Genomic DNA, 27,803 nt, shown 5'->3' with positions numbered 1-27,803 from the left:
ACAAATGGAGAAAATGAGGCACATGACAAAAAGCGACTGCCCAAGATTGCCCGGTTAACTGGTGTCACAACAGATCTCTGCTCCTTCCTAGTCTGTTGCTCCTTTTCTGAGAACTGAGTTCTGGAACTCTGGACGTGGGTGCCAGAGACTGGACAGCCACTCCCTCTGCTACCTCCCAAATGGACGCTGCTAAACCCCCAGCTCTCCTGAGGTCTCCTCATCTCTGCCTTTGGGTTCCCGTAAAGTTCAAGGCTGGCAGAGGAGGACTCAATGAACTGTCTCACGCAGGCTCACTTTAGGTAGACGCATGGCCCCTAGAACCAGCGTTGTGTGGAGGGACGAGGCAGGCCTACATTCAAGTCTTGATGCTGCCACATACCCACGGTGTTACCCTGAGAGACAGCCCCAGCCTGTGCCTCACTTAACTCAACTAACAGGCGAAGATGGAGATAATAGCCATGTGCTCCAGTGACTACGGCTACATAACAAATTGCCCCAAAAGGTAGTGCTTTAAAACAACATTTATTTTGCTCATGAAATGATGGTTTGGGCAGCACTTGGCCAGGATAGCCCAACTCTGCTTCATTCAACATCAGCTGGAACAACTCAAAGGCTGGGGTTGGAATCATTTATGGCTCATAAAGGCCAGGTCTCACGCGGGTAGTGGTTGGTTCTGGAGGGTCGTAGCTGGGGCTGCAGTCAGAGCGCCTGTGAATGAGCTGCTAGGCTGCCTCGCACATGGTGGCTGAGTTCCAAAGGCAAGTATCATGTGTGTGAGAGAGAGAGAGAGACAGAGAGAGGGAAAGATCCGGAAGGCAGCTGCAGCCGGGTCACCAGAAGTCACAGTGCAACTCTCCACCACATTCTTTTCAGTGAGGCAGTAACGAAGTCCCACCCACATTCAGGAGGAGGGGAACTGGGCTCTGCCTCTTTCAGGGGGAGGCGCCAGGGGCAAATAAGACCAAGAGTATTGTTGTGCCATTTGTGGAAAACACGCAATCACACCAGGTTACTAAGTTCTTCAAGAAGATCTGATGAAACAAGAGCTAGAACGGCGCCTGGCCCGTGGTGGGTACCAGCAGCTGTCAGGGGGTCGCTGCCTACAAGGATGCCCAGAAGTCTGGAGACTGCAGCTTAGAAACCAATGGCCGCGTCCAGAAGATCAAGCTGGAACCTGTCCTCTCTACCCCAAGCCAAAACGCTTGAGGCTCACTTCACAGTCCCCTTCATTTGAGTGAGCCAGGGCCTGCTTATGACAGGAGCACCAGAAAACCCTGTTAGTGAGAATTTCCTCCATGTGCCCCTACCCCACATACCCATCACACCCCAAAATTTTTGCTGAAGGTCCCAGATTAGTAGCCAAGGGTACTGGTCCTCAAGAAATCACACAGTCCAAAACAAGATGCCAAGTACTGAGGCAAGCCGGTTAGAAGAAATGAGAACAGAAACTTCTGCAAGCTGCAGGGTCAGTGGAGACCACAAGGCCACTTCTGCAGAGAGAGGTGCACATGCGTTTTAGGCCAGCAGAAACAGTCCCCAGCACTGTCACTCCTGGCCCACCAAACTGTGATTATGGGGGGGGGGGGGGCTCTGTCCTCTCTTAATGAGTCTCCCCCTGCCCCTGCCAGTAAAGATCACATCACTCAAATTCCAGCTGAAAAGAGCCATGAATATTACTGCTCCCAGAGTGCTTTTAATTTGACCTCACAGTGCATTTCTAATGGGGGAAAATCCGGCAAGTGACAGAGAAGACCAGCAAGGGCGCTGCCTTACCCCTCTGAGCTGGCATGGACACATCCCAGCAGTCCCGAGCACCTAGCTCAGCATGGAAAGGTCAGCAGGAACCAGAACAAAGACAGCATGCTGGGGCCAGAAAGGACTCTAGAAATCCTATCTTATATCCCCTTTATTTCTCAGAGAATAAAAGTGAGGCCAGAATAGGATAAAAAATGGCCCTGGTTTCTGCTCACTCCTTGCAGGGTCGGGCCCCTAGGGCTGAAGCTGTGATTCATGCTCAGCAGGATGGCCCTGGGCAGTGAGCCCTATGGGGCCTGGGGCTGGGCACCTACTCCAGATGAGTTGGTTCTGAGATTGCCTGGAACTCGGGGGGTGGGGACCCTGAGATCCCTGGGTCCAGCCCTAGGAGGCAGGCCCAGTTACCTAAGTTGCAGGACCCAGCACCAAGGGAAAATGCAGAGTCCCTTGGTCAAACACTGTTGAGAATTTCACAACAGTGACACAAGAGCATTAAAGCAGGGGTGGGGCCTTCTGAGGACGGGGCCTGTGCTGATGCATGGACTGCATGCCCGTGAAGCCAGCCTTCCCAGAGGCTCCTTTCACACCATCTAGTCCTCTATGCCTCTTCAGTATCTCTTGCAGCTGTCCCCATCCCCGGTTTCCATGCCACCAGTCCACTCCAAGCTGCCGTCACACACACTTCCTGGGCAGCTGCAAAACCTTCTGCCCCTCCCACCTGCTCTCCATACAGCAGCCAGAGTTGTTGTTTATTTTTTATTATTTTAATGTTTTTTTAATTTACTTTTGAGAGAGGACACATGAACAGGGGAGGGGCAGAGAGAGAGGGGGACAGAGGATCCCAAGCAGGCTCTGTGCTGACAGCAATGAGCTGATGCGTGGATCGAACTTGTGAACCATAAGATCATGACCAGAGCCCAAGGTGGGCACTCAACCAACTGAGCCACCCAGGAGCCCCCAGAGCTACTTTTTAAAATGTTACCTGTGAGGGGTGCCTAGGTGGCTCAGTCGGTTAAGCATCCGACTTCGGCTCAGGTCATGATCTCACAGTCTGTGGGTTCAAGCCCCATGTCAGGCTCTGTGCTGACAGCTTGGAGCCTGGATCCTGCTTCGGATTCTGTGTCTCCCTCTCTCTCTGCCCCCCCCCCCCCCCCGCTCACGCTCTCTCTCTCTCAAAAGTAAATAAACCTAAAAAAATTTTTTTTAATGTCACATGTGATTGATGGTGTTTTGGGGTGATAGCAGGACATTCGGAGCTGACAGTCAAGAAAGAATTCTTGAAGATGTCTTTGGTGCAAAAAGGTGATTTTATTAAAGCATGGGGACAGGACCCATGGGCAGAAAGCTGCACTGGGGTTGTGATGAGTAACTGATTATATACCCTCAGGTTGGGAGGCGTTTAGGAACAGTGTAAATCTGTAAGGAATTTTGGAAGCAAGGCCTCCAGGACCTTGAGGGGCTAGGTCTTGTTAGGAAAATACCATTAATTACCATTTAGTATAACCTCAGTCATGAGACCCTTCAGATGTACATCAGGGGGCCATAAGCTTAGAGTATGATTGCCAGCATATATCTTGGAGGAATTGAGATAAAGGAAGTTTCCAAAAGAATTTTCTATATGTTAAAGTAGATTTACAGGATCCTGGGGGGTCAGCATAATGTTAAGCCAAGATTCCCTTTTGCCCTTAGAAAAGTGTCATCATCAAGGCAGCTGAGCTCCTACAAAAGGTCACTCTGCCTGTTTCTAGGACTTGTCAATGGGTGGTAAGGGAATTTAATTTTTCATTTGCCTTTGTTTCCCACATCACCATGACAAACACTTAAACCCCCTTACATCTTGATGAGGGTGATATTCGGACTCCAGGAAACAGAGTCTATAGGTTTCTGGAGATCAGGCTATGGATAAGATTGCCTTTTTCTTGCAGTACTAATTTATCCATAAACTGAAGGAGACTCCTGTCCTGCATGACTGTGATCTCTATCAGTCAACCGTCTGCTTTCTTTCCTTTCCCTGTCCTTGGGCAGCCAGGAGTGTCCGAAGAATGTCACATCTGTCCCACCTGGGGGGTGGGTGTGCTGGCTTGTGCTTTGCCCCCAGCTTGCCTTATGCTCCCTCATCATGATGAATCATCCTCTGTTGATAACAGCCCAGTGTCCTCCCCCAGCCCCAGGGATAAAGATCAGGTGCTTTGCCACAGCCCATGGCACCTGAGTGGCCCAGCCCCTGCCACCAGGCTGCCTTGTCTTGAACCACCGTCTTTCCAGTTCTCTGAGCTTCAGCCACTGCCAAGTTTGCACCTGCTCATGCATCATACCCCAGCAGACCCACCACACCCTCCTGACCCCATCAGGACCTCGTGTGGAATTGCAGACCTCTCCTTCCCGGCACTTTGCACAGGTGTGATTTCACATGGCTGACCGATGCCTGTCCCCAAAGGCAGAAGCCAGGTCTCGTTGCCTTTACCATTGTCTCCCCGTGCCTAGCATGTCATGTGTGTGCAAGTCACGTGATGAATGACCTGCCTAATACACCAATGGCCACAGACACGGAGGTCCTGGGACTGGCAGTAGGCCTGGCATTAGGCAGTCTTCTCGGCTGCAGCAAGGAGACAAGGATACCTTCCCTTGTCGAATGTTGTAAGGATGTGAGAGTGTACAAAAAGCACCTGTCATGAGAGAGATTCTCAGTAAGCGCCTATTGAGTGTTTGTGGGGGGACACAGTAAGGCCTGGGGCAGGGGCAATTCTCTCTTGCATCCCTTCTCCCAGGTGTCTGGGATTCTAGGAAGAAGCTCTTGGAATCCCTTATCTCTACTGCCAGGTTAGAGAGTCAATGCTATTTTCCTTCTCGAGGAATATGCATTTAAAGAGGGACTTCTGGTAAATGAACTTGAGTTGCAAAAGTCCCCTCAGTCAAGCATAGTATGTGGGTGGGGCAAGGGAAGTTCAAATCCAGCCTGGGGAGTGGGGGGAAGCTAGTTCCAAACCCAGGTCATATTCTACATCAGATTGCCTCTTGGGGTTAATGTTTAACCCAAATTAAGTAATTTTGGCCTCAGTTAGGTTTAGCCTAAACCCTACCTCGAATCTAACTTATCTAACTTCCGGTATGGAGTGCAGCAGGGTGGACACCCGACCCTACCCATGTGCACAGAAATACCCCAGGCTTCATCCAGCTTTCTTGCTCCTGAAGGGCTTTCTGCAATTCAGACTCAATGAAAAGATTATTAAGTGGCCTGGTCAATTCAAACGTAAGGGGAGGGTTTGCTCCCTGACAGGCCACCCACCAGGGAAAAGAGGGGCAAGAGTGCTGCTGCTGATCCTGTCATCCGGCCTTACCTTTGCTCTGCCCTCCCAGGCAGGGTTTGCAGCTCCAGGGAGTCCCATCTGGCCTGGAAACAGCTGGGCATTGTGTCGTCCCCTCCAACAGCTGCCCATGGTGTCCAGACAGGGAATGGCCACCACTTGCGTCCAAATGAGGCTCCGGGCAGGGGGAACTGAGCCCCAGCAGCAAAGCCTGGATCCTCCAGCTGGCACAATTCAGAGTCTGCAGGGAGCCAAATATCCTTTATAAAGAAGGCCAGATCAGAACAGCCTCCCACATTTGTCCTGCTTTTGTTCTTCCTCAGAGCACATTCCGGTCTATTAGCTTGTTAGAGCTTAAAAAACAACTCTGTGAGGTCCTTATGCAGGAATCCCCACTCCTCAGAAGAGGAAATTGAGACTAGGGAATCATTATCCTCAGTGGCAGCATGGCAGTCATTACTGAGTGCTAACTGTATGCTTACTGAGAGCTCTGCATGAACTATCTCAATTAAATTCTGGAAAGTATATCCTATTATTTCCTTCATTCTACATTTAAGACCTGGGGGCTGGGAGAAAGCTAAGTAACTTGTTCCAGGTTACAGAGCTAGGGTTTGAACCCAGGTTTGCCTGACTGCAAAGCTTGGGCAATGGACGAGTATGCCAGATGTTTCCCAGAAATGACCCATTTTAGAGGTTCCCACAACGAGTCCAGAGCAGTGAGACTCCTTTCATTTCTGGGCCCCAGCCGTCAACTAGGCTGCACCCTTGACCACACCTGGTCCTAATGCCTCTCTCAGACCCAAAACTGACCCTCAAGTCTGAACCCATGGCTCTCAAAGAAGTAGAGCCCAAAGCATGATGTCCAACCCACCTTTCCTGGAAAATGCTCTGCCACAATCAAAAATAACCTCTAAATACACAGAGGTCCTTGAGATTCAGCTGTGAAGAAGGTAGGCAAAGTCCCTGCCCTTGTGAAGCTACATTCCAGGGGGAGAAACAGATCATAAACAAGCACACACATAGAACAGTAACATAATAGCTAGAGGGAATAAGTACTCTGAAGAAGAAAAAACATCCAGGGAAAGGAATGGAGAAAGACTTAGCTGCTATTTTAGATGAGGAGGTGAGGGAGGGACAATCTGAAGAGCTAACCTTGGGGAAAGACTTGATGAACAGGGAGTGTGCTATGGGAAGATTCAGGAGACAAACATTTCAAGCAGAGATAACTGTAAGTGCAAAGGCCCTGAGGCAGCAACAATCTGATGTAGTGTGAAGGACACTGTGGCCAGAGTAGTGACCTGAGAGTCAATAGGAAGAAATGAGGTCAAGGAGGTCAACATGGCCCAGATCATGTAGGACCTCATGGGCTAGCAGAAGAGTTTGGACTTCTTTCTAAATGTCTAAATGTAATAGAAATTTGAAGGTTTGAGCAGGGTAATGATACAATGCTACAGATTTTTTTTTTTTTCTTGAACAACACAAATTTATTCCCTCATACTTCTGGGCACTATACATTCAAGATTAAGGTGTTGTCAGGTTTTTTTCTTTTTTTTTCTTTCAGTTTAATTGAGATGTAATTGACATACAGTGTAAGTTTAAGGTATACAGCATAATGACTTGTATATATTGTGAGATGATTACCACAATAGGTTTCCATAACATCCATCATATAGATATCAAAAAGAAGGAAAATGCTTTTTCTCTGGTCATGAATGATTTTAGTATTTACTTCCTTAGCAACTTTCAGATAGAACATATAGCAGTGTTAACTACAGTTATTATATAGGATATCATATCCCTAGTAATAACTTACTTTGTAACTGGAGTTTTGTACCTTTGACCACCTCCATCCAATCCCCCCACTTACCCTTGGTAACCACAAATATGATCTCTATGAGTATGGCCTTTTTTTTTGTTTTTTGATTCCACATATGAGATCATACAATATTTGCCTTTCTCGGTCTTATTTTGCCTAGCATAATGCATTCAAGGTCCATCCATGTTGTTGTAAAAGGAAGGATTTCCTTCTTTTTTTTATGAGTGAACAGTACTTTATATATATAAACATACATATCCCACATTTTCTTTATCTGTTCATCTACTGATGGAATGAAGCATATTTTCTTTTTTTTTTTTTTTTAACGTTTATTTATTTTTGAGACAGAGAGAGACAGAGCATGGACGGGGGAGGGTCAGAGAGAGGGAGACACAGAATCCGAAACAAGCTCCAGGCTCTGAGCTGTCAGCACAGAGCCCAACGCGGGGCTCGAACTCACGGGCTGTGAGATCATGACCTGAGCCGAAGTCGGCCGCTTAACCGACTGAGCCACCCAGGCGCCCCTGGAATGATGGATATTTTCAAAGATTACTATGCTAAGTGGACAAATGACCACCAGAGAGTATACTAATTAGCTACTGCTGCTCAATGACATACAATAATACAGCTCTTCTCAAAATTTTTAGTTTCAGGACACCCTTCTACTCTTCAAAATTACCAAGGAGCTTTTATTTATATAAGTTATTTTATTGAAAATAACAGTATTAAAAATCTTAACTGTGAGAAACTTTTAAAATATGTATTAATTCTTTTAAAAAAATAATAAACCAATTACATGTTGATATACAAACCTCTTTTAAGATTTTATTTTTTTAAGTAATCTCTACACCTGTCATGAAGCTCAAACTCACAACACTGAGATGAAGAGTCACACACTCTATTGACTCGGCCAGCTAAGTGCCCACCCTTTTTTTTTTAAGATTTTATTTCTTTAAGTAATAAAAACTTGTTCATTAAAACCACTACATTTTGTTAAAAGCACTGCATCAAAACAAAAAAATTATAGCATTGCTTATATGCTTGCAAATCTCTTAAAAACCTGGCTTAATAGAAGGCAACTGATTTAGAGTATCTGTTTCTACATTCAGTCAGTTGCAATATAAAATTTTAGTTGAAGAATAGGTTGGAAAACAAGCCTTACTTGGATATGTAGTTAGAAAAAGGAAGAGTATTTTTACACCTTTTCAGTAATTGTGGATTTTCTTTGGTACTACACTAAAACTCAACAAAGCCATAGTTTCAAAAAGGTTAGCAGCCTTGTGGAAACTGAAACCATATCAATGAACTTCTAACACACTGATACATCAAAACTCATTAGGTGATCTTTCCTGTTAAATGGATATTTTACCCATGCATGATGACATAACATCCTGCACTGGTTGGCCATTTGAAAAATACTAGTTCACTGAGTTATGCAGATGTTCCAAATGTTGGTAAATTTCATCAAACAACATTTTAAAACTCACATTATTCATATCACCAATGATCTCATTGGGAGTATCTTTAGGTATTAGGAAACCATCAAGCTCAGCGAGGTATATACAAGTTTTTGGAAGTTATAATTTTCCCTTAAAAGCTCTAATTTGGGGGCGCCTGGGTGGCTCAGTCAGTTGAGCATCCGACTTCAGCTCAGGTCATGATCTCACAGTCCGTGAGTTCGAGCCCCGCGTCAGGCTCTGTGCTGACAGCTCACAGCCTGGAGCCTGCTTCAGATTCTGTGTCTCCCTCTCTCTCTGACCCTCCCCCGTTCATGTTCTGTTTCTCTCTGTCTCAAAAATAAATAAACATTAAAAGAAAAAAAAAAAGCTCTAATTCGATCACTGTCAACAGATACTGTCAACTCTTTTCTTTGGAGTGACAAGTCTAGTTCATTCATTTTTGAGAAGGGGTCTGACAGATACCCAAATATGGATACCCATTGTTTGTTTTCACTAGTTCTTTCCAGGTAAAAACTATGTTCCATGAAAAAAGGAGCTAGTCCGGGGTGCATGAGTGGCTCAGCTGGTTAAGCATCCAACTTTGGCTCAGGTCATGATCTCACGGTCCGTGAGTTCAAGCCCCATGTTGGGCTCTGTGCTGACAGCTCAGAGCCTGGAGCCTGCTTTGGATTCTGTGTCTCTGTCTCTATATGCCCCTCTCCTGCTGACGCTCTGTCTCTGTCTCTCTCTCTCTTTCAAAAAAAAAATACATAAACATTAACAATTTTTTTTTAAAAAAGGAGTTAGTACAACTCACACTCAAGCACCTAACTGCACAAGTGCTTTTCCTTGTCACAACCACCATATTTCATATGCACAAGTGCTTTGTGCCTACTTCCTATCTCATCACCCAGACTTTGAAAGTCTCAAAAATTGATACTTAATAAAATCAGCATTTTTTATGCTTCATCCAGAACATTTTTAAGTGCCACTGGCATTGTTTACTCTAAATGTGTAGCAATGAAGAATACAATGACCGCTCCTACAAAGTGTTGGAACCTTCATTCATATTCAAGTCCCAGCAGTACTTGCCACCTGAGGTAGGCAAGACATCCATGACCTAATCCTTCGGACCTGTGAATCTCTTCTGCTGCACAGCAAGGGGAAATTAGAATCATTAGTCAGCGAACCTCGAGATGGGGGACATTTTCCTGGATCGTGCAGGTGGACCCAAAGTAATCACAAAGTTCCTTACAAATGAAAGAGGGTAGGGAGCAGAGTCAGTGTCAGGGTCAGAGAGAGGCTGTAAGATGCTACATTGCTGTTTTTGAAGATGGAGCAAGAGAACACAAATCAAAAAGTGCAGGTGGCCTACAAGCTGGAAAAGACAAGGAAATACACTAGAAAGAAAGCAAAAGAATAGACTAGAAAGAATGCAGCCATGATGAAACCTAGATTTTAGCCCAGGGAGATCCATTTCCCATTTCTGACCCCCATAACTGTAAGATAACAAATTTGCGATAACTGTAAGATAACAAGTTTTAGGTCACCAAGTTTGTGAAAGTAACACACCAACCATCAACACTATCAATTATAGAACATTCTCATCAGTTTATGATGAAAGTTCATATCCATTAGCACACTTCCTGTTTCTCTCCAAACCTCCCAGCTCTAGGCACCCAGTAACATACTCTCTGTATCTATGGGTTGCCTGGACATTTCATGTAAGTGGAGTAATGCAATATGTGGCCATTTCTGTCTGACTTTTTTACCTTGTGTAACGGTTTCACAGTTCACCCATGCCATAGCATGTGTCACAGTATTACGTTTCTTTTTATTGCTAAATACTATTCCATTGTGTAGCTATTTTGCCATTCAGTTGATGGATATTTGGGCTATTTCCACTTTGGGGCTATACGGTAACCCCCCCTTATCTGTAGGGGATAAGTTCCAAGACCCACAGGGAATGCCTAAAACCATGGTTAGTACTGAACCCTAAATATATATACTATGTTTCCTCCTATGCAAACATACCTATGATAGAGTTTAATTTACAAATTAGGCACAGTAAGAGATTAACAACAATAACTAATAGAACAATCATATAATGTACTGTAATAAAAGTTATGTGAATGTGGTCGCTCTCTCAAAATATCTTACTTTACTGTACTCATCCTTCTTATGATGGTATCAGATGATAAAATGCCTGTGTGATGATGGGGTGCCTGGGTGGCTCAGTCGGTTGAGCATCTGACTTCGGCTCAGGTCATGATTTCACGGTCCGTGACTTCGAGCCCCGCATCGGGCTCTGTGCTGACAGCTCAGAGCCTGGAGCCTGCTTCAGATTCTGTGTCTCCTTCTCTCTCTGACCCTCCCCCATTCATGCTCTGTCTCTCTCTGTCTCAAAAATAAATAAACATTAAAAAAAATTTTTTTTTAAAAATGCCTGTGTGATGAGATGCAGTGAAGTGAATGACATAGGCATAGTGATGTAGCGTTGAGCTACTACTGACCTTTTGACCGTATGTCATAAGGAGGAACATTTGCTTCTGGACTGTGCTTGACCATGACTAACATGACATCATGGAAAGCAAAACCACAGATAAGGAAGGACTGCTGTAATGAATACTATTGCTATAAACATTTGGGTACAAGTTTTTCTATGAACATATATTTTCAGTTTTCTTGGGTATATATCTGGGAGTGAAAATGCTGGAGCATATGACAACTCTGTGCTTAACATTTTAAGGAATGTCCCCACTGTTTTCCAAAGTGGCTGCACCATTTTACATTCCCACTAACAGAGCATGAGGGTTCCATTTTCTCCATATCCTTGTTGACACTTGTTATTATCTTTCTCTTTTGGTTATGGTCATCTTACTGGAGGTGAAGTGGTATCTTATTGTGATTTTGATTTGCATTTTCCTGGTGGCTAATGATGTTGAGTATCTTCTTGTGTGTTTACTGACCATTTGTATATCTCGTCTGAATAAATGCCTATTCGTCCTCTGCCAATTTTTTAAATTTTTTTAAATATTTATTTACCTTTGAGAGATAGAGAGAGAGAAAGAGTACAAGTGGGGGAGAGGTAGAGAGAGAGGGACACAAAATCCAAAGCAGGCTCCAGACTCTGAGCTGTCAGCACAGAGCCCGATGTGGGGCTCAAACTCACGAACCGTAAGATCATGACCTGAGCTGAATTCAGACGCTTAACCAACTGAGCCACCCAGGCACCCCATCTGCCAATTTTTTAAATTGTGCGATCTTTTTATTATTGGATTATAAACGTCCTTTATAGTTTTTTTAGAAACAACCCTCTTTTCAGATATATGATTTGTAAATATTCTCTCTTATTCTGTGGGTTGTCTTTTCATTTTCTTGATAGTGTTCCTTGAAGCACCAAAGTTTTCAATTTTGATGAAGTCCAATTTATCTATTTTTTTTTCTTTTGTCACTTGTGATTTTGGTGTCGTATCTAAGAAACTACTGCCAAATCCAAAGTCAGGAAGATTTACGTGTATGTTTTCTTTTAAGAGTTTTAAGGTATTAGCTCTTACATTTAAGTCTTGGATGCATTCTGAGTTGATTTTTGCACTGGTGTGAGATAGAGGTTCGAATTCATGAGCATTCGTGAGCATGTGGATATCCAGTTTTCTCAGAACCATTTGTCGAAAAGACTATTCTTCACTGAATGGTCTCAGAAGCCTTGTAGAAAACCAACTGACCATAATTACGATGGCTTATTTCTGGACCTTCAATTATAATCCATTTACTTATATGTCTATCCTTATACCAGTACCACACTGTCTTGATAACTACAGATTTGTGGTAAGTTTTGAAATCAAGAAGTGTGAGTTCTTCAACTTTGTTCTTTTTGGGTTTTGGTTGTCCTGGGCCCTTTACATTTCTCTATGAATTTTATCAACTTATCAATTTGTGCAAAAAAGCCAGCTGGGTGCTCGCTTCGGCAGCACATATACTAAAATTGGAACGATACAGAGAAGATGGGAGAACTGGACAGCAACATGCAGAAGGTTGAAACTAGACCACTTTCTCACACCATTCACAAAAATAAACTCAAAATGGATAAAGGACCTGAATGTGAGACAGGAAACCATCAAAACCTTAGAGGAGAAATCAGGAAAAGACCTCTCTGACCTCAGCCCTAGCAATCTCTTACTCGACACATCCCCAAAGGCAAGGGAATTAAAAGCAAAAGTGAATTACTGGGACCTTATGAAGATAAAAAGCTTCTGCACAGCAAAGGAAACAACCAACAAAACTAAAAGGCAACCAACGGAATGGGAAAAGATATTTGCAAATGACACATCGGACAAAGGGCTAGTATCCAAAATCTATAAAGAGCTCATCAAACTCCACACCCGAAAAACAAATAACCCAGTGAAGAAATGGGCAGAAAACATGAATAGACACTTCTCTAAAGAAGACATCCGGATGGCCAACAGGCACATGAAAAGATGTTCAACGTCGCTCCTCATCAGGGAAATACAAATCAAAACCACACTCAGATACCACCTCACGCCAGTCAGAGTGGCCAAAATGAAGAAATCAGGAGACTATAGATGCTGGAGAGGATGTGGAGAGACGGGAACCCTCTTGCACTGTTGGTGGGAATGCAAACTGGTGCAGCCGCTCTGGAAAGCAGTGTGGAGGTTCCTCAGAAAATTAAAAATAGACCTACCCTATGACCCAGCAATAGCACTGCTAGGAATTTATCCAAGGGATACAGGAGTACTGATGCATAGGGGCACTTGTACCCCAATGTTTATAGCAGCACTCTCCACAATAGCCAAATTATGGAAAGAGCCTAAATGTCCATCAACTGATGAATGGATAAAGAAATTGTGGTTTATATACACAATGGAATACTACGTGGCAATGAGAAAAAATGAAATATGGCGTTTTGTAGCAGCGTGGATGGAACTGGAGAGTGTGATGCTAAGTGAAATAAGCCATACAGAGAAAGACAGATACCATATGGTTTCACTCTTATGTGGATCCTGAGAAACGTAACAGAAACCCATAGGGGAGGGGAAGGGAAAAAAAAAAAAAGAGGTTAGAGTGGGAGAGAGCCAAAGCATAAGAGACTGTTAAAAACTGAGAACAAACTGAGGGTTGATGGGGGGTGGGAGGGAGGGCAGGGTGGGTGATGGGTATTGAGGAGGGCACCTTTTGGGATGAGCACTGGGTGTTGTATGGAAACCAATTTGACAGTAAATTTCATATATTAAAAAATAAAAAATAAATAAATTTAAAAAAAAAAAAAAAAAAAAAGCCAGCTGGGATTTTGATAGAGACTGCACTAAATCTGTAGATCAACTTGGAAAGTACTACCTTCCTAGCATTAGTAAGTTTTCTGATCCATGAAAATGGGATGCCTTTCGATTATTTAGGTCTTCTTTAATTTCCAGTGAGGTTATATCATTTTCAGAGTGTAAATTTTGTACTTTTTATTAAAAATAATTCCTAAGTATTTTATTTTTTATGATAATGTAAGTGGAATCATTTTTCTTAATTTCATTTTCATATTGCTCACTGCAACTATATAAAAATAAAAATAGTTTTATATACAGAGCTCGTATTCTACAACCTTGATAAACTCTCTTATTTTTTCTAATGCTTTTTTAGTGAGGTGTCTAGTGAGGTGACTAGAACTTGCTATATGATGTTGAATAGAAATGGTGAGAGTAAACATCCTTATCCTGTTCTTGCTCTTAGGGGAAAGCATTCAATCTTTTACTATTAAGTATGAGGTTACGTGGGCTTTTTATGTTTGGGGGAAGTTCCTTCTATTCCTAGTTTGTGAACATTTTTATTATGAAGAGGTATTAAATCTATCAAATGTTTTTTCTGCCTCCATTGAGATGGCCGCTTTTTCCTTTATTTCCCTTTATTCTATTGATATGGTATATTACATTATCTGTGGTTTTCTTCTCCTGTGACATCTTTACCTGTTCTTGGTATCAGAATAATGCTGGCACCATAGAATGAGGTGAGAAATGTTCTCTCCTCTTCTATTCTTGGAAAAGTTTGTAAAAAAAAAAAATTGGCATTAATTATTCTTTAAATATTTGGTAGAATTCATAAATTAAGCCTTCTGGGTCTGGTCTTCTCTTTATGGGTAGTTTTATTTCTAATCATTAGTTCAATATCTTGTCTATTCAGATATTCTGGTTTTTCTTCAGTTTCAGTAAATCTTGTCTTTCTAAGAATTTGTTCATTTCATCTGTGTTATCTCATTTGTTGTCATACAATTGTTTATTGTATTATCTTATAATCCTTTTAATTCCTGTAAGGTCAAAGGGTTTGTAAGATCTTACATTCCTGATTCTAGTAATTTCAGTCTTCTGAAATTAACTCTTCTTTAATTGGTCGATTTAGCTAAAAACTTATCAATTTTATTCATCTTTTCATGTAACTAACTTTTGGTTCTGTTGATTTTCTCTATTATTTTTCTATACTCTATGTCATTAATTCCTACTCCAATTTTCTTTATTACTTCATTCTGCTTGCTTTGAGTTTAGTTTGCTTTTCTTTTTCCAGAATTGTGAGGTAGAAGATATTGATTTGACAGCATTCTTCTTTTTAACATAGGCATTTACAACTATGAATTTTTCTCTAAGCCGTGTTTTAGCTGTATCCCATAAATTTTGGTATGTTGTACCTTCATTTTCATTCATTTCAAGGTATTTTCCGTTTGTCCTTGTGATTTCTTCTTCCACCCATTGGTTATTTGAGAGTGTGTGGTATAATTTATACATATTCATGACTTTTCCAAGTTTCCTTCTGTTACTGATTTCTAACCTCAGTCTATTATGGCCAGAGAACACACTCTGTGTTATTTCCATCCTTTCAAATTTATTAAAAATCTGTTTTATGGCCTAAAATTTGGTCTATCCTGGAAAATGTTCCATGTGCACTTGAGAAGAATGTGGATTCTGCCATTTCTGGGTTGAATGTTCCATAGATATCTGCTATGTCTAGTTCATTTATAATGTTGTTCAAGTCTTTTATTTCCTTGTTGATCTTCTGCCTACTTTTATATTTATTGAAACTAAGATATTGAAATCACCAATGATTATTGTTGAATTGCCTATTTCTACCTTCATTCAGTTCCATCAGTTTTTGCTTAATGTATTTTGGGGCTCTGTTATTAGGCTTATATATGTTTATAATTGTCACATTTTCCTGATGGATTTACTCTTTAATCATTCTAGAATGTCCCCTTAATTTTTAGTAATTTTTTTTGTTTTAAAATCTATTTGATATTAGTATAACCATTCCAGCTTTCTTATGGTTGCGGTTTGCATGATATATTTTCTACATCATTTTACTTTCAATCTAGTTTACCCGTAAATCTAAAGTGTGTCTCCTGTAAACAGCATATAATTGGGTCTTGTTTTTGTATCCAGTCCACTAGATGGAACATCAGTGCAGATGTCAACACTATACAAAAGACATATAATGTCCTCATATTATTATAAAAATACTTTTGACCTCATATATCCCCTGAAGGGCATCTTTAGTCTACCCTTTGAGAAAACTTCAATAATAGACATTTATTTAGCTTATGCATGTGTGAATTAGCTGGGAGTAGGCTGATCTAGGCTGATCTGGCTGGCTACCTCTCCTGGGACCAGCAGGCTATTGCAGACATACCGTTCTGTTGATGACAACAGAAGCCCAAGATGTCAGGTGAAATAGACCTTTTAGGGATCTGCCTTATTGCATTAGTCAAAGCAAGTCACATGACCAAAGCCAAAGTCAAGAGGCAAGAAAACATTCCGCCCCTTTAATAAGAAGAATTACAAACTCAATGCAAAGGGAAGGAATACAAGAATAATAAGGCCAATGATGCAATCTACACATGGGCCAAGAGTGGGAGCAGAGGGGCCAGTGAAGAGCTATGACAGCAGCCTGTGAGGGAGGATGGTGCCCTGAACTCGGGTAATAGTGGAGAGAGAGGTCAGAAGCAGGTAGATGTGGGTACAATCTTGGGCAAGTCAGTTCTTCCAAGCCTTCATTTCTTCCACCATGAAATGGTGTTATTATGACACCATGAAATTAAATCAATAACAATTAAATGAGATAATGCACACAAAATTTTGCCCATAAGAGGCATTTGCTCCATGAATGCTCTTACTATTATCTCTAGTGGGGAATGGGGATGACTAAAGACCCTCACAGCCTTCTAGTCAGGATCAAAGCATCAGGAGCAAAGGCTGGCACATAAAATATCCTCCAGTTGTTCATTACTTTTAGTCTGTCAGCTTTCTAAAGAGATTTGAGGAGATTTACAGTAAAAGACCCCATTCTAGCCATGCTATTCAAAGTAGGGTGAAGAAATAAGAAAAAGGACTTGTCTCTTTGACTTAGTCCTTAAACTAACGAATCCACTTAAAGGATTTTAGCCATTGTAACTCAATATGGAAAGCATTCTGGTATTTCTGATGGAGTTAACCACACTTCCCAGGGATCTATTTGACTGGGTTTGAAGGTTGGAGGTCGGATGGAGTTGGTGAGGGTTCTTCTAGACTAACTCAATTTCGATACTATTTCACAGGATTTCCTTTGTTTGATGTTCCCATCAGCATTCATCTGCAGGAAGAAATGATAATTTAGCTAGATGATCTCAGGCAAGTTCTTAACCTCCCTCTACTTGAGTTTCTTCATCTGTAAAATGGGGGTGTTCATAATAATACTTCCTCTGAGGACAAACTGAGTTAATATACATAATATGCACTCAGAGCAGGAACTGACACAGACAATGCTATTAATTCTTTCATATTATTACTATCCTTACTTAATAAAAACTCGGATGTTAATGTCCAGAAAAGTTGGGCATGATTTCACAAAGTCAGTCTGAAACTTCATCTTATTGCTAAGGAAAATCAAGGTCTAAAATGTCTTCAGGAGACGAATGCTCTGCTCCTACTTTTAGAGCAAGAATCTACATTTCCTCTCTGACTGCTCCTCTCAGATCTGAAGACCACAGGTAATCAAAGAGAAAGTCAAGTCCTACAATTTTCTAAGACCCACACTGGGCTTCCCCCCCCCCCTCCCACCCCAGAGCATCCAGCCTGGCTGTGTTCATGGTGCCTCCAGACCTGTCACTAGGAGGTAATAAAGAATAGACATAAAGTTAGGTCTACAATGCTCAGACAAGGGCTGGCCTTCACAGTCACATCTGAAAGTGCCTTCTTTTAAGCTGAGGAAACTGGCTCAGAGAAGATAAGCAAATTGTTCAAGGTCACAATGTTAGTGACAGTACTTTCTTCCTGGCCCCAGTATCTACGGACTTTACTACAATACCTTTATAGATTCTGCAACGAAGCTCCCTCATTCAGGCTACATATCTTCAGGGTCCTGGATCCACCCTCAGGACACAGTCTGTAGACCCTTTTATTACCATGTCATCCTGCTCTGCTGTTGATAAAGCATAGACTAGAGATGAGTCTATTTCTCTAGATGATGCCCACTGAGCCCAGAGGCTGGTGAGATAGTCCCCTCCTACATCCTAAATGTCATACTTCCAATAATGTGGTTGGATAACAAACTGGCTTCCTTGGAAGTTCCCATCATGTTGACTCACATGCTGCTTACCATCTACTGAAAACCACTGGCCCCTGCAGATGCTGTTGTTAAGCAATGCCTCTCTGTACCCCAGCATCCTATTCAGAGTGCCTGGCATCTAGGTTGGTGGCTCACTCTGAGAGACTCCATGGGTTGCTGGGTCCTGGCTGCCTGGCTACACTTCCTTCTGCAAGGAAGGGGACTAGGATTGCAACCCAAGAATAGGACTTCCAGGTGACCCACTCCAGCCAGGTGACTTACTAGGCAGGACCACTGATGAATTCAGGGCTGGCCCTGCACTGTCCTGGGCAGAAAGAAACCAGTCTTGGTGCTCTCAATCTTGCTTCCCTGATACTTTCTCGACCTTTTCTTGGGACTCTCAAGCAATCCAGTTCTGCTCATCCCCTCTGAGTCTATGTAACCTTTAGAGATCCATCATAAAAACTGTCCATCCTCTGCGGTGGGAAAAAAGCAGACTCAAAAATTGAAGTGTGCTTCTAACATATGGAAAGTGTGGTATGGCATTTCTTTGCAAAAACAAAAACTCTTTTGTGAATCATATTTAGTCATATTATCGTAGAAAAGATACCAGATGGTTAATGGTATTCAGTTATTTCTGAGAACTAGGCTGGTGTTAGGTGGGGTGGGGTGGGGAGCTACAGCTTTTTGCCATATACATTTCAGCATCTTCTGAATCGGTGAACATGTATTAATGTTAAATATGTTAGGTAAATGCATGGATGCATGGAAGGAAGGAAGGAAGGAAGGAAGGAAGGAAGGAAGGAAGGAAGGAAGGAAGGAAGGAAGGAAGGAGAGTGGGAGGGAGGAGGGAGAAGAGAGGAAGGAAGGAAGGAAGGAAGGAAGGAAGGAAGGAAGGAAGGAAGGATGGAAGGAAGGAAATGTAGTTTAAATACCCAGAACAGCACTGGGCACACGGGATGAGCTCTACCAAGTATTAGCTCCTCATTCAGTTTGAAGCAAGGGTTGGTCCCCTGCCCAGCTGCCAACCTTTAGCTCTTATCTCTGAATGTTGCCTCTCTTCACCCCTGCCATCATGCTCCACTCCCACGGATAACGCAGGAAGAGCATTCCTCCCTCTCCACCTTCCACTCACCAGTGACCACGGCCTCCTGTTTCAGAAATGGTCTGACATATACATTCCCAGGGAGATATTACCAATGTAATATCTCTACAAATTTAAGTTGGACAGACCCACAGAAAATGGCTTACCCTACAGAAAGGAGTAGTGAGGAAGGATCTGGGGGCACAGGCTATGGATGAGTGGGGTTCCCTAGTGTGGGCATGAGAACCTCTGCATAAGGCTGCCCCACGGGAGACTTCCCAGTGTGGCTGGCCACCATCCCCCAGGAAATGCTGCTCTGGGTCGGGAGCCCTGAGGAGCCTCAGCCCCACAGCACTGGCCTTGGAAGAAACAGCTCCTACCCTCAGCAAAGCTGTCTGCATCCTGTGCCTCCCACAAAGAGCAGCCTCCTTCCTGGCCCTGCTGGCCTCTCAGCTTCCCATTCAAGCCCTACAACACAGCCCTGGCTCGGCAGAAGAATCTCTTCCCCAGGAGACCTTGTCTGATCACACGTACCATAAAGTAGGAGCAGCAGCTTTGACCGGCCATGCAGCAGGGTTGGGGAGAGAAGGGAAGGAGGGTACCCCCCAGTCCTGGCTCCACTACCCACCAGCTGTGGATCCTGGGTAAGCCACCCGCCTCACTTGCCAGCATCTTCCTGAGTCACTGTCGGGAGGAGCGGGAGACGTAACAGATGGATGACTGCCCAGCACAGTCTTGGGCAGTGAATGCTCAGAAAGGTATGTGGGGACACTGAGCCCTAGCACATGCCCTAACAAAGACTGTCTTCTCCATGCCTCCCTTCCCGAGCCCTGTTGCTAAGGCCTTACTGTAGGGTCTGGCCGTCCTGCAATTCTAATGAGCACGAATGAACACTAAGGCTAGAGGCAGAAACATAGGCACAAGTGATTGCAGTCAAAGCCACAGGGCCCAACCCAGGAAGCAAAGGAAGGCACAGTGCCCCAGACCCACTTGACATCACTCTTTTTGCCTCAGGAAAGAGACAGGCAAATCCTGGCACAAGAGGCAGAGGCCAGACAGCAAAGCTGCTTGAGGAAACTCAATGGATGCAGATGGACCCTGAATCACCAGGAACTGGTGATTCAAAGTCTCAGAGACATTAGCTAATTGCTAAAGTGATTACAGGCAATCGGGGATTAGAGTCTCCCACGCCAGGCTGACATGGTGCTCAGGACATCTTCAGATGTCCCTTCCTTGTGCCACAGCAAGCCAGCGGCTATGGAAAGCAGTGGATAATTGAATTCTGAGAAACAGCCTTAGCTATTAAAGGCAGGACGCAACCCACTTGAAAAACAAAAGAGAAGCGAAACACAGCCCTGAGGATGATAGGTATCGACTACAAATACCTAGAAAGATGGTTGAACAAAGTGTGAGGATTAGGAGTGCTCGTTTTCACCACCGGGCAAACAAATACTGTTTGTATGATCATGGCACACAACAGCAGGCAGAAAGGTCTAAATGCCTTGCTGTGCAAAGTGTGTCCTGTGGACCCGCTGCATCACCGTCGTCTGGGAGCTTGTTAGCAATGCAGGCTCTAGAATCCTGCAATCGTGGAATCAGAATCTGTATTTAACCAGACCATCAGGTGAGGGGCGCCTGGGTGGCTCAGTCAGTTAAGCATCCAACTCTGGATTTCGGCTCAGGTCATGATCTCATGGTCTGGGAGTTTGAGCCCCACATCGGGCTCTGATCTGACAGAGAGGAGCCTGCTTGGGATTCTCTCTCTCTCTCTTGTCTCTCTGCCCCTCCCCTGCTTGTGCTCCCTCTCTCTCTTTCAAAATAAATAAATAAACTTAAAAAAAAAAAAAAGAGACCATCAGATGATCTGTACGCACACTGAAGTTTAAGCAGCACTGGTCTAACACATATAATCATTTGCCTATGGTCAAATATTGAAGTTGTTTCCAATGAACACCCATCTTGCAGACATTTACTAAAGGCCTATAATGTGTCAGCTGGTCAAGCCCCAAGGATGCTGGTGTGAATGGAAAGGACAAAATCCTTCTCTCACAGCACTCGTGTTCTCCTGAGGGGAGACAGATAATAAACAGATGGCATGAATAAGAGAGTTCTGGAATGTGGTAAGTGCAAGGAAGAAAATAGGATAACGATTCAGAGTGATGAGGGTGGTCAGAGAAAGCCTCTCAGAAGAGATGGCATCTGAGACAGGTGTTGAGGAACAGAAAGAATTCAGCTGTGCCAACAGCCACAGAGAAGTCCTGGTGGGGGGCAGGGGAACAGGAAGTGCAAAGCCCCTGAGGCAGACACCCCTGTGGGATGTCTGAGAAACAAAGAGGAGGCGTGTGGCCACCGCCTGGTGCTCAAGTGGAAAGTGGCAGGCAGGGAATGGATGTCAAACACCTACAAACCAAGGAATTTGGATTTTATTCTAAGTACAACAGGAGGTCACTCGTGAGGAGTAATTAGGGGAGTGTCAAGAGCTTAAGACAGCAAACATTGTGTTGCTCATGATTCTGTGGGTCGGGCATCCAAGCAGGTCTCAGTGGGACAGCTCATCTCTGCTCCCTGGGACATCTGCTGGGGAGACTGGACAGGAGTGAGGACCAAGAGGGACTCACTTGCACATCTGGAGTTTCAGTATCAGCTGTAAGGAGGCCTCAGTGCCCCTCCACAGTCAGGCATGTGGTGTGGCAACAGGGGGATGGTCTGGAACTGAGCAGAGTAGTGACGCCTAAAGCCCGGGGAGGGGGGCACAGAGGCAGCCAGCAAGGAGAGTGTGCCAGCAAGATGGTATGGGAGGCGAGAATTCTCTGTGAGGATGGAGGAAGCAGTCTTGTTTGGGCTCCCTCCCAAGATGAAAGGTGCTAGAGCATCCTTGGAAATTCCTGGGATGCTTCAGCCTATAGGGGTGAGGGCAGGTGTGCAGGCCATGAGAAGGACGAGGACAGGACCCAGAACCCAGGTGAGGGCTGGCTTCTGACAGGAGCAGGGCTGGCTTCTGACAGGAGCAGGGACTGTCTTCCAGAGGGTCAGGCGGGCGGGCAGAGAGCACAGGCATGGGAGCAAGTGGGTCTGGAGGGGAGATGGGGCACTTTCTGTCTGGTTGCCTCTGTTTCTCAGCGCAGCACAGCATGAAGTCACCTGCTGGCCAGGAGCCAGGTGGAGGGGATGTGTTCTGGAGGTCTGAGGTGAGAGCCACAGAGAGAAAGTGACATGAATAAGCTCTGTGTGAGTGGAAAAGAAAATTTACCAGCTCATCTCAGTATGACGAATTCCAACAAGTAGGTTTCAGAGTTGTGTCATGTCAACCCCTTATTTATTCCCATTAACAACTTTGGGGAAGGCAAAGCAGGGATAATGTACCAGCCCGAAGAGGCAGATGATTTGCTGGAGGCCACGCAGGATGCATGAGACAAACAGGCAGGACTGGACCCGGGTCAGCTGAGGAGTGCTGGAACTGCTCGCCTCCTCTGAGCCAGGAGGTCACTGCCAAGTCTACAGCCTTCCTCACCACCAGGATCAGCACCAGGTCTGTGTCCCCAGGGCCTTATCCCTGCCTAGTCCCACCGAGCTGCCCATCTTCATCCCTACCCTTCCCTTCCCGGCAAGGCTGGCTTAAGGTAGCCACGGGTGTGTTTCTCCCCGGATTCCCATCCTTCCCTCAGCTCACCCTCACTGGTGACCAAGTGAGCTGGAGGTTTGGGATCATGGTTAAAGGCACCTGGTTTTAGAGTCAGCCACTACAATTCACGTTCTGCATTTGCTGTGATCCTGAGAAAGTCATTTACCCTTTTTAATTTCCATTCTCTTCATCTTTAAAACAGGAACAGGGATAGCTGCAGCAGTCAGAAGAGTCGCTCAGAGGATTTGTATGACAATGAAATAAAACGATGCATACATAAAGTCCTTCACACAGCACCTGACCCACAGAAAATACTCACTAAACAATAGCTGGGATTAACATTAGATTGCAGACAAAAACCAATCTGCATTGAGATTTGCACTTGTGACTTAATTTTCGAGCTCTAAGACCCCATGGGAAAAAAATATCAAATGCATCCATATTTTCATACCAACACAAAGGAAAGCCAGGTTTGCTGTTGGCACTCCATTAATGCATTAAGACATGTGAGGCTAGTCAGTGGTTCAGAATCACCCAGTGGGCTGGTTAAATACAAAAGGCACTGTGGCCCCACTGCACACCTGAGGGTTCAGACCCTCTGAAGGGAGGGCGTGGGCACCTAGAGAAAACACACGCATGTGTGCACAGGTGCGTGCACATATGCACACACACATACACGAGGGTTCACAGGCATGCCGATGCTCGGCTGGAAGGTGAAGGTCATTGCAGCCACAAAGTAAAGGTGATAATGCATTCAGAAAGCCTCAATTAAGAAACTGTATCATATACTGTACAAGAAAGCAAAATGACTAAATATAAGAAATGCAGATTCCCTGACATCTGATTCACAAAAAAATGCAATTAAAAAGCAAACCCAGGGGCATCTGGGCAGCTCAGTTGGTTGAGCATCCGACTCTTGATATTGGCTCAGGTCATGATCTTACGGTTTGTGGGATCAAGCCCTGAGTTAGACTCTAAGCTAACAGCCTTCTTTGAATTCTCTTTCCCTCTCTTTCTTCTCCTCCCCTGCTAGTGCCCATGCTCTCTCTCTCTCTTAAAATAAATAAACTTTAAAAAAAAAAATTAAACCCAGGCAGGGAAAATCATTCAACCTCTAATAATAAAAGAAATGCAAAATTAAAACGAGTGGAATCTAGGCAAAAGAGGCAATATCGAGTCAGAGAGTCTGTCATGGGACTGGTGTGATGGGAGGTGGTCACCTGAAAAGCAAAAGCAATTTTACACTAAGGAAAGCACCTTTTGGGTCAGCAATCCCGTCCTTGTGTATTTATGGTAAGGCAATCAATTAAAAGAGAAAAGCGATGAAGGGAAATATTTATTGCAATAATATTTAAAATTAGAAACAACCTGAACATCTAGAAATAGGGAAGTATTTCTATAAACCATGGTACACTATGTTGATATGCTATTATACAGCCATAAAAAATCATCATGAAGCCTATATAACAACATCATAGAAAAAGAAAGGTTTATGATATGTCAAGTTAAAACAAACTTCAAAATGAGATCTGCACTAAACACAACTACACATAACGTAAGTGCATGGGGACAATAATGCCAGAGGACACTTTAAACTGGACAAAGGTGATCTGTAGGGGAGTGGGATTCTGGATACATTTTTTTTCCCTTTTCAATTTATTTTAGTGTTGCCCCTATGTCTGTACAGCCAACAATTCTAAAGGTAAGAAGCACGGGGCTCTTCTTACTTGACTTTCAGTGAGTTTGGTTTGGCTCTTAACACTGTTTCAAGCAAATCTATAATCCCATATTCAATTATCCTGTTGGGATGCCCTTGTCTTTGTGGCCTCAGCTTCCTCCTGGGATTCCAGGCCAGCTAGTCTCTTCCTTTCTCTCTGGCGCAGGCTAGGAAGTCTCTTCTTTGGACAAAAAATATGTGTCTGTGGCTCTTCGTCCCCTGGGGGCTTCTCCATAGCAGACGGCCCCTCTAGGTGGCTGCTGGTAAGATAATCAGTCTGCTACCTGCCCATTGTCCTAGGTCAGTCTCCCACTCTGGCCCCTGTCCCTGCTACCATGCCAGGGGCCCAGGCTGGGGGGTGGGTGTCCTACCTGGCAACTGTCCTCATGAAGCCAACAGTTTAATGGAGGCCCTAAGACGAGTCCCCAAGTAATGATGATAACAAGGCAGAATATGGAAAAAGGTCATCAGAGAAGTATTAACAAAACAGTATTAACAGATCAGTTAGTAATTATTAACTAACTGATGGGATTAATGGAGGGAGAAATTATGTAAGCAGAGGGATCTGGAAAGGCTTCAGGGAGAAAGGGATAATTGAGGAGGACAAAAAAGGTGAAGAAAGGGACCAGGAGGAGGAAGAAGGCTGGTTTGCATCTCTGAAGGAAGGAAGTACTACAGTAGGCAGGGAACAGGCACCCGCCTGTATGAAAGGGGATGCAGGAAGTATATAACCACAACAGCCAAACCTTTTTTTTTTTTTTTTTTTTTTTTTTTTTTCAAACGGTAGTCTTCTCCATAGTGGTCTCTTCCTTCTCCTTCCTTTAAACCACTTTGAGAGGCCACACACTTATTCCAAGGCAGCTGCCAAAGATTTTGGAATGTGGCCCCTGTGACTCTCCTGGATGGGGCAGAACATGGACAAAGAGGCAACGACCCCATTACCGGAACCCTGGGTTCTAGTCCCCACTGCAATACTTAGGGGCTGGGGACTGCAGCTATCACCGATCCTCAGTGAGACCATCACGAGGCCTGCTGCGCACCTATGATCGGACGTGGTCTGGTCTCTGAGACTACAGAGATGGCATTCGGAACGGTGAGACTGGGAGAGGGGCTGCTGTGACACACAGGCTGGCGGCCGAGTGGAAACCAAGGAATGACGATGGTGTCTCTGGCGGTGTTTGTGGCCTGCCATCAGGAAGCACATAATGACCAGTCGTCCTTCTGGGCCACGTCGGCAGCTATTACTGCTCAGGGTGCACATCTGTCAAATCACTGCGTGCTGCCCAACGGGACCGTTCTCATCCTAGCGCGCTTCTTCACTTACCGGCTGCAATGCCTGTCCGGAGAAACCTTTCCTCCCCGGCTCTGTGCTTACTTCGAGTTCTTAGGAAAAGACAGCATCAAAGGCTTGTTTCTGCTCTTCTATTTACTAGTTTCGGAAATAACAAATTGGTTCCCTAGCATCCTCTCTGGGTGACCAGTTATTATTACTACTTCGGCTTCATTAGGAATTTCCCTGTTTCAAAGTATTTGATGACTTTTCATCTGCTGCAGTTTATCGCTCTTGCTGATGGTCAGCTATGGCCCACGGGAGCCCCTTCAAACTGGCCTGAGTCCTTTGGATGTAAACCTACCGGTCATCTTGGCTGGCTTCCTTCCTCTCTAGAATGAGCAGCATTCACGTGCTCACAGAAACTTGGTCATATTTCGTTCAAGGTGAGTTTGGGGTTTTGTTTCTAAGTCTTTATGATGTTATATTCACACTATACCCTGGAGGCTGGGGTGATGTCATCCCTATTTGACTGGCTGTTTCCCAAGGGTAACTAATCAAAGTCGGCTTTGTAGGGTACACACCTCGTTTTAAATTCCATAGGTCAACTAAGTGTAAGCAAATTCAAAGCAAACGTATTTTTCTTCACAGGCTCCCGCATTCCTGTCACCAGGTCACTCCTTCCCAGCAGGAACCCCCACAGAGCTCTGGAGGGGACTGTCCCCCCATCAGGCGTGAGCACGAAGCACCCTGAGCTGAACCCACTTGCCTGCAACTGTTCCGGTCACACAGCAACTCTATGCAGCCCTCTCTTCCCTGCTCCCTGTTAGCTGTCCACCCCAAGGGGTGACATCTGGGGACTGATGGCACCCACAGGGTGCTGGAATTCGAAGGCACACATGGTTGGGTTCCTCTCACTGATAAAGAGGACCAGGAGTAGAAAGGAAGAAAGGCCCACCTTAGGCCGAGAATGTCAGCACCTGCAAGGCTTCACATCTGGTCTCTCTTTTAATCAACACAGCAACTTTGTATGGAAAGGATCTTTATCAATATTCTGGTTTTATAGACGAGGACAATGAAAGCCTGAGAACATATGTGACTTGCTCAAAGCCACATGGCCAATAAGTGGCGGAATCTGCCCTTAAATCCGATGCTCTGATTGTGCCCCTGGCCCCAGCCAACACCACCCCCTTCCCGGTGAGACTAAAGCGAGCCGGCAAGCTCATCTCTAGCCACTTGACTATCACAGCTGTGATGAGCAGGTGCAGAGCAGCACGGTGTGTGTGAGAGCACAGAACGAGGTCTGACCTGGTCTATGGGGATGGGAGGGGCATGCACAGAAGGCTTCCTGGAGGAAGGACGTTCAGGTTGAGATGCAAAGAATGAAGTGGAGAGGGCCAGGTGAGAGGGGAGGAAAGTCCTCTTGGAGGACAGCATGCAGAAACGTCTTGAGGTTTTTGGGCAATTAAAGATGGCCAGAGACCCTCGCCGCCCTCCAGAGAGTTGGAACCTGTTTCTCCTCCCCTGGAAGGTAGGCTGACTGTCACTTGCTTTGACCAACAAACACAGCAGAGGTGATGCTGTGGACTTCCACGGAGAGGTTTGCAGGCAGACCTGGAATACTCCCTCTTGGGGCCCAGCCACCATGCTTGGAGAAGCCCCAATCATGGGGGATATCCTGCAGGGAATGAGGCCCTCTGTGATGGTTAATTGTGTGTCCATTTGACTGGGTTGTAAGGTTCCCAGATTGTTGCTCAAACATTATTCTGGATGTTGTTGCAAAGGTGTTTTTGGATGAAGTTAAGACTCGCATCAAGAGACTGAGTATGTGCCCCCCAGTGTGGGTGGGCCTCATCCAATCAGTTGAAGGCCTGAATAGAACTAAAAGACTGAGCTTCTTGGAGTCAGAATGATTCTTTCCTGCCTGCCTTTAATGGGACATTGGCTTTGCTCCTGCCTTCAGACTCAAACTAAAATATTGGTTCTTCCTGGGTCTCAAGCCTGCTGGCCTTTGTCCTAAAACTGTATCATCAGCTTTCTTGGGTCTCCAGCTTACTGATCTCGGGACTTGCCTGCTTCCATATTCATGGGAGCCAACCCCTCATAATAAATCTCTTTCTGTACAAACACACACACACACATTTAGTTCCTCTGGATAACTCTAATATACCTTCCAAATGACAGCCTTAGCTGAGCTCCCAGCTGCCAGCCACATGAGTCTT

General features: G+C 44.6%; 1 protein-coding gene across 1 annotated transcript in view; it reads right to left on the bottom strand.

The window, feature by feature from the left end:
* The window catches only part of OXTR (oxytocin receptor), a 105,986-nt gene that overhangs the window by 29,658 nt on the left and 48,525 nt on the right, over positions 1-27,803 (bottom strand). The window contains exon 2 of the transcript XR_009260728.1: positions 5,094-5,301. The gene's annotated coding sequence lies outside the window, so the exon portion shown is untranslated. The remainder of the gene's footprint in view (positions 1-5,093; positions 5,302-27,803) is intronic.

The sequence above is a fragment of the Neofelis nebulosa genome, chromosome 4, assembly GCF_028018385.1.
Source record: "Neofelis nebulosa isolate mNeoNeb1 chromosome 4, mNeoNeb1.pri, whole genome shotgun sequence".
Taxonomy (NCBI): Eukaryota; Metazoa; Chordata; class Mammalia; order Carnivora; family Felidae; genus Neofelis; species Neofelis nebulosa.
The sequence above is the reverse complement of the archived record's forward strand: the minus strand, read 5'-3'. Positions and strand labels throughout refer to the sequence as shown.